We start from the raw sequence: 7,671 nt of genomic DNA, 5'->3' as shown, positions 1-7,671 counted from the left end.
ATTTAACGAAATAAATATACAAAAATATTAATAAAAAAATTGTAATAAACTTTAAGTTCTTTCAAATCACCTAACTCGTTTATATTTGAGTCAAAATAAATATGTGCAATGCAATTTTTTGTAAAGTATGCATGTTTGTATCTAATTTTAATTTTGAATTTGGTTTAATAATTTAGTATGAGAAGTTTGATGAATTAAATTTGTATTTAATTCAGGCCAATTTTTTATATTTATATAAAAATATATACAATATATATTATTTTCTTAAAATAATATTATGAATGTACTAATATTATGACAACCTAGCTGTGAAGTCTTGTCCCTGCAGCTTGAATGTCAAATACAATTTAGGTTTCATGTAATTCTTGTTTGTGTAACTTCTTTTCATTCTTTTCATGTCTGTCTATCTTCCTTTTATATCAATTAGTGTGCTTTTTTCCTATAATGTACACTTGTTAATGATACTTTCAACGGGTCTGCCCTTCTCTTGGAACACTTGTAATGAGTATGTTATGTTGGGGTCATTATGTAATTAAGTGATTCAAATTATGAAAGATCTAATATTACAAGACATTTAATCTTATTTTTTTTTTAGGCGCTTAATCTTTTTTAGCGGGGGTATTTTATAAAATATACCTATATGTCTTAAATTTTAATAAAAAAACCGCTAATATTTATTTTCATTGAGGCATGCATACCCATTGACCTCTGCATGAATCCCCTTAATATTCCAATAGTCGATATTTAGGACCGTAAGGGTATCTCCAAGAGTCTTCTTGGGCATTCCTTATAAATATTATACAAAATTAGAATCCTATTGATTTAGGATATTACAAGAGAGGACAATGGCAAGACTACTCTTTATAAATACTTTTTATTATTATTTAAATATTAAATTTAAATTTTACCTACTTTCAAAATATATGATAAGTTACAGTACATACATAACTGATCAACGTCTTTTTTATTAACGTCTCTCTTTTGTTCAACTGTTATTTTATGTAGACCAATAAACACATTCATATGCTCTATATCACTATGTAGGTCTAATCAGCATCAGACTTATTTATCTTATAAAATTTTATACAGTTTGAAAATTTTTTAATGGATCCTAATGACATAATTTCATATTTGATTCATGAAGAAGAAGAGGAGGAGGAGATTAACACTGTTGTAGCTATATACTCACTCTCATATCACCAAATGAATAACTCAAATCACTTTATTGGGTCAGTTCTTGATCATCATACCATAGATCATAATAGGGCAGTTGGTGCTCCAGGTATCTATCGTGATTATTTTAGTGATAATTCCAAATATCCGAATCATATTTTTTGGAGAAGATTTCATTTGCGGAGAACTTCTCTCGAATTCAATCACTGATTGAGTCCCACAATCCATATTTCGTGCAAATGTATAAGGCAGTCTGAGTCTTCAGATAATCGGCACTTCAAAAAATAAACGTAGCATTAAGAATTATTGCATATGGAGTTCCAACATATAGTGTTGATGATTACATAAGAATTGGTGAAAGCACGGCTGTTGAAACTTTGAAAAGATTCGTGATTGTAATTGTTCAAATATATGGTGAGCAAGAAGGCCAAACAATGCTGACATTCAAAGGTTGATGGAGAAGGCTGAATTGAGAAGATTGTTAGATATATTTGTGATGTCATGTCTAATAATGATTTGTGTTTAGTTTTCAGATCTTGACTAACAGGACAAATCAGGATTTAACTGGAAATCAGTATTTATACTGAAGTCAGAACTTAAGATATCAGAACTTAAGTTATCAGAACTTAAGATATCAGGAGATATTCATCAGAAGATAATTCAGGACTTAAGAAGACATTCTAGATAAGGAAGGCGGCTGATTGAAAGGAAAGAAGATCAAGACTAAAACAAGAAGAGATATGCATGGAGAAGAATTCTATGAAGAATAGAAGACTTGAAGGAAAAGATAACTAATTGATATATTTTAGGATACAGAATCATATTCGATATCAATTAGAAGATTATCGTGTAACTGTGTAGTATATAAACACAAACATAGGGTTTACACTAGAAGTGTTATCATAATCGAGAATATTATTCATTGTAACCCTAGAAGCTCTCATGATATTTGTCCATCACTGAGAGATGACGGTTTCATTGCAATACTTTTTTATTAATAAGATTATTCTTTGTTACATACTTGTGTTCTTAATTCGGTTTGATTGTACTATACACTGTATTCAACCCCCTTCTACAGTGTGTGTGACCTAACAAGTGGTATCAGAGCCTATCTATTAACACAAATACAGTAAAGATCCAAAACAATCATGTCTGAAGAAGAACAAACTCCAACCAAGCCCACCAAAACTGAAGAAACTCCAAAGACTCAAATCCATAATCGATATGAGACTATTAGGGTTCCCATTCTGAGACCTTCTGAGTATCCCATATGGAAAGTGAGGATGAATATGTTTCTGGAAGCTACAGATCCAGAATACCTTGACAGAATTAATGAAGGACCACATAAGCCAACCAAACTCTCTGTTATAGTTGCAGATCAGCCAGCAAAGACTATACCAAAGGAGAAAAGTGAATATACAGCTGAAGATATCTCATATATTGCCAAGGATGCAAAGGTAAGGCATTTGTTGCATAGTGCCATTGATAATGTCATGTCAAATAGGGTAATTAACTGCAAGACTGCAAAGGAGATATGGGATACCTTGGAGACAAGATGCTAGGGAACTGATGCAATTAAGAAGAACGGGAGGACTATACTCACTCAAGAGTATGAGCACTTTGACTCAAAACCTGATGAGTCATTAACTGGTTTATATGACAGATTTGTCAAACTCTTGAATGATCTGTCATTGGTGGATAAGGAATATGATCTTGAAGATTCTAATCTTAAATTCCTTTTAGCTCTTCCTGAAAGTTGGGATTTGAAGGCAACTACTATAAGAGACAACTATGTTCTTGATGAAACTACTCTTGATGAAATTTATGGTATGCTCAAAACTCATGAACTTGAGATGGATCAAAGAAGCAAGAGACATGGGAGAAAGTCAAGGACTTTTGCTCTTAAGACTGAGGAGGAATCCCCCAAAGTGGCTGTCTCAAAGAAAGGCAAAGGAAAGGCTTTCATCATAAAGTCTGATTCAGATTCATCAAGTTCTGATGATGATGATGAGGATTCAGAAACTGAAAGTCTATCTGAGATGGATGCTGATGAAGAGATGATGAAATTGTATGCTCTTATGGTGAAGGGTATCACAAAGATAGCCTACAGGAAATTCAGAAGGGGAAAGAAGTTTTCCAAAAAAAGTGGAAGTTCTGATAAGAAGGGATTCAGAAAAACTGAAGGTAAAGCAGGAAAGTCTGACATAGGAGATTACTCAAATGTTAAATGCTACAATTGTGGTGAGAAAGGCCACATATCTCCTGATTGCAAGAAAGGAAAAGGTGACAAAGGTAAGGCACTTGTCACAAAGAAGAAAAGCTGGACAGACACTTCAGATTCTGAAGATGGGGTGAACTATGCCTTGATGGCAAATGTTGATAGCAGTTCTGATGCTGCTGAGTTGAAAGTACCTCAAACAACTTATGCTTTTCATACTGTTGATATTACTGAGTTGAGATCTTATCTTAAAACCATATTCATTAGCTATAGAGATCAGGCTTTAACATGTGATAGGTTAACTTCTAAAAATCTGGCTTTTAAGAAAAGGAATGACTATTTAGAAAAGGAGTTAGTTATGTTCCATCAAACTCAGAAAGAAAGAGATGATGCTTTTTATGTTAGAGATGAAGTGTTAAATTGAATCAATCTCTAAAAACTGAGTTAGAAAAGGAAAGAGAGATTATCAGGACTTGGATTAACTCTGGCAGAACAACTCAGAATTTACTAAGTAGTGGAAACTGGAAAGAGGGCTTAGGTTATGGAGATGATAAAAGTGAAACAGGAACTGAACAAATTAAGCCAATTATTGTTAAACAGACTAATAAGCCAAAGGTAAATCCTGTTAAGTTTGTAGCTAAAACTGTAAAGTCTGATTCTGAAAAGATGAAAGATATTGAGACAGAAGTTAAGGAAGAGTCAACTTCTGATAAGTTAAAACATGATAAATCAGTTGAAGTTAACATAGGCTTAATGACAAAGAAGCAGCTTAAGTATAAGCTGAAAAAGATTAAGAATGTAAACAAGGTAAATCCACCTAGGAAAAATAGGAATGGAAAGAAAGGTGTGAATAAAAGAAATAATTATAAGCCTGTTCCTAATGCTCCTAGAAAGAAATGCTATAACTGCAGAAACTCTAATCATCTTGCTTCTTTTTGCAGGAAGAATAAGGATATCAACTCTTTACCTCCTAAATCAGGAGTTAAGAGTCAGTCTGTTAGGTTTAAACCATAAAATCCTTGTTTTCATTGTGGTAGTTTATGGCATTCCATTTATACTTGTAAGGAATATCATAGTTTGTACTATGATTATTATCAAATAAAACCTTCTTTAAAGAAAGTTAGTATTATTCCTTCTAGTATAAGTTCTAATGCAAAGTCTGATACTGTAAATTCTGATAAGAAAATTGTTAACATAAATTCTGATGTTAAATCCGCAGCAAATGTTAACAAACTTAATAAGGCCAAAGGATCCAAGCAAGTCTGGGTCCTTAAAACTAATCATTAGTGGTCTTTGTGATTGCAGGGCAACAGGAAAAACATCCTAGTTCTGGACAGTAGATGTTCAGGACAGTGGATGTTCAGGACATATGACTGGAAATAAAGCCCTGCTATCAGACTTTGTGGAGAAAGTTGGCCCAGGAGTTTCTTATGGAGATGGCAACATGGGAAAAACTCTGGGATATGGCAATATCAATCTTGGGAATGTCATCATTGAAAAAGTAGCTCTAGTCTCAGGACTTAAACACAATCTGCTGAGTGTTAGTCAAATCTGTGACAGAGGTTATCATGTGGATTTCTTTGAAGAATATTGTGAAGTTGCTAGCAAATCTATATGCAAAGTAGTTCTGAAGGGATACAGGCATGGTAAAATTTATGAACAAAGTAGCAAATCTATATGCTTTTAACAAGTTCTGATGGTTCTGCAATCTTTCTGTTAAGCAGAGCATCAATTGAAGAAAGCTGGGATTGACACAAGAAACTCTCTCATTTAAATTGCAACAATATAAATGAACTAGTCAAGAAAGATCTTGTGAGAGGACTGCCAAAATCAGTATTTGCTCCTGATGGCCTTTATGATTCATGTCAAAAGGTAAAATAAAGAAAATCTTCATTCAAGAGCAAGACTGAATCTTCAATTTTTGAACCTTATCACCTACTACATGTTGATCTATTTGGTCCAGTGAATGTCATGTCTATTACAAAGAAGAAATATGCTATAATCATAGTAGATGAGTTTACCAGATACACATGGGTGTATTTCTTGCACACAAAAAGTGAAACTGCATCTATCTTGATTGATCATATCAAACAACTGGATAAATTGGTCAAAGACTCTGTGAAAATCATAAGAAGTGATAATGGCACTGAGTTCAAGAATATGATTGTGGAAGAGTTCTGCAAAGACCATGGAATAAAGCAGGAATTCTCTGCTCCTGGAACTCCACAACAAAATGGAGTTGTTGAAAGAAAGAATGGAACTCTTATTGAAGCTGCAAGAACTATGCTTGATGAAGCAAAGTTACCAACCTACTTTTGGGCTGAAGCTGTGCAGACTGCTTGTTTTACTCAGAATGCAATACTTATCAACAAGCATGGAAAGACATCATATGAGATGGTGAAGAAAAAGAAGCCAAATCTGAAGTACTTTCATGTATTTGGATTCAAGTATTTTGTTCTTAAGACTCATCATGAACAGATATTGAAATTTTATTTAAAAGCTGATGAAGGGATTTTTGTTGGATATCCACTTTCCACAAAAGCCTTCAGAGTCTACAATTTAAGAACAAGGGTTGTCATGGAATCTATCAATGTCTCGTTTGATGATAAGAAGATTACTGGACTTGAAAATTTCAATGATCATGATCAGGTGAGATTTGAGAATGAAGTTTTAAATTCTGATTCTGTAAATTCTAATAGTCTAAATCCTGAAACTGCAAACTCTGATGGGTTAAACTCTGATGTTATTGAAACTGTGGTGACTACGCCAAAGGAAAATGCACATGTGCATGGGGAGCATATTGAAGATCAAACCACATCTCAAGAAGCATCAGAACCTAGAACAGGCTCTTCAAATTCTGATTCATCAAGTTCTGATGGGCCAAGTTCTGATAATTCTGGAAACTCAAATTCTGATTCATCAAGCTCTGATGGGCCAAGTTCTGATAATTCTGGAAACTCAAATTCTGAAGGATCCAACTCAGAGAGCATGATTTCAGGGGGAGCATCAGAAAATGTTGATGGAGACAGCATGGATCATGGGGGAGCATCCAGTTCTAGAGATAGCCTTCCATCTGCAAGGAAGTGGACTAAAGCACATACACCTGACTTGATTATTGGAGATCCAGAAGCAGGTATTAGAACTAGAATAGCAACATCAAATGAATGTCTCTATCATTCTTTTCTTTCTCAGGCTGAACCAAAGAAAGTGGAAGAAGCTCTTCAAGATGCTGATTGGGTGCAAGCAATGCAGGAAGAGTTAAATGAATTTGAAAGAAATAAAGTCTGGACCCTAGTGCCAAGACCAAAGAATAGATCAGTTGTTGGTACAAAATGGGTGTTCAGAAACAAAACTGATAGTGATGGCATAATTACAACGAATAAAGCAAGGCTGGTTGCAAAAGGATATTCTCAATATGAGGGAATTGATTATAATTAAATATTTGCACCAGTTGCTAGATTGGAAGCTATAAGGATATTTCTGGATTATGCTGCTCACAAAAAGTTTAAAGTCTTTCAAATGGATGTAAAATGTGCTTTTCTTAATGGAGAATTGGAAGAAAAAGTATATGTTGAACAACCTCCAGGTTTTGTAGATTCAAAATTTCCTATTCATGTCTACAGACTTGATAAAGCACTTTATGGCCTTAAGCAAGCTCCAAGAGCATGGTATGAGACATTAGCTCAGTTTCTTCTGGAAAGTGGATTTAACAGAGGGACTATTGACAAAACTTTATTCTATCTCAACCATGGAAAGGACTTACTTTTGGTGCAGATATATGTTGATGATATCATTTTTGGTTCTACATATGATAGACTTTGTAAAAGGTTTGCCAAACTAATGCAGTCAAGATATCAAATGAGTGTGATGGGAGAACTTAGCTATTTTTTGGGCCTTCAAGTCAAGCAGAATGCAGAAGGAACTTTTATTTGTCAATCTAAGTACACCAGAAATTTGTTGAAGAAATTTGGAATGCAAGACTGTTCAAGTGCATCCACTCCTATGGCCACTGCAACAAAATTGGATAAGGATACTGGTGCATCAGTAGATATTACTAATTACAGAGGTATTATAACGACTCGTGTATTTTTATTTTATTTCGAATATTTGAAAGTGTAATACAAGTTTAAATAAATAAATAAAAGGTGTGTATTGATTTTGGCAGCGGTTACTGATTGTTATTTAGTTATTATAATTTGTTGATATGTGAGATTGGATTATGTGATTTATTAGTGAGTTATATGATTTTATTTCGCTTGTAAAAGTGATTTTATTGTAAT

The sequence above is a fragment of the Apium graveolens genome, chromosome 10, assembly GCF_009905375.1.
Source record: "Apium graveolens cultivar Ventura chromosome 10, ASM990537v1, whole genome shotgun sequence".
In the NCBI taxonomy this organism is placed as follows: domain Eukaryota; kingdom Viridiplantae; phylum Streptophyta; class Magnoliopsida; order Apiales; family Apiaceae; genus Apium; species Apium graveolens.
This window is presented reverse-complemented; position numbering follows the sequence as displayed.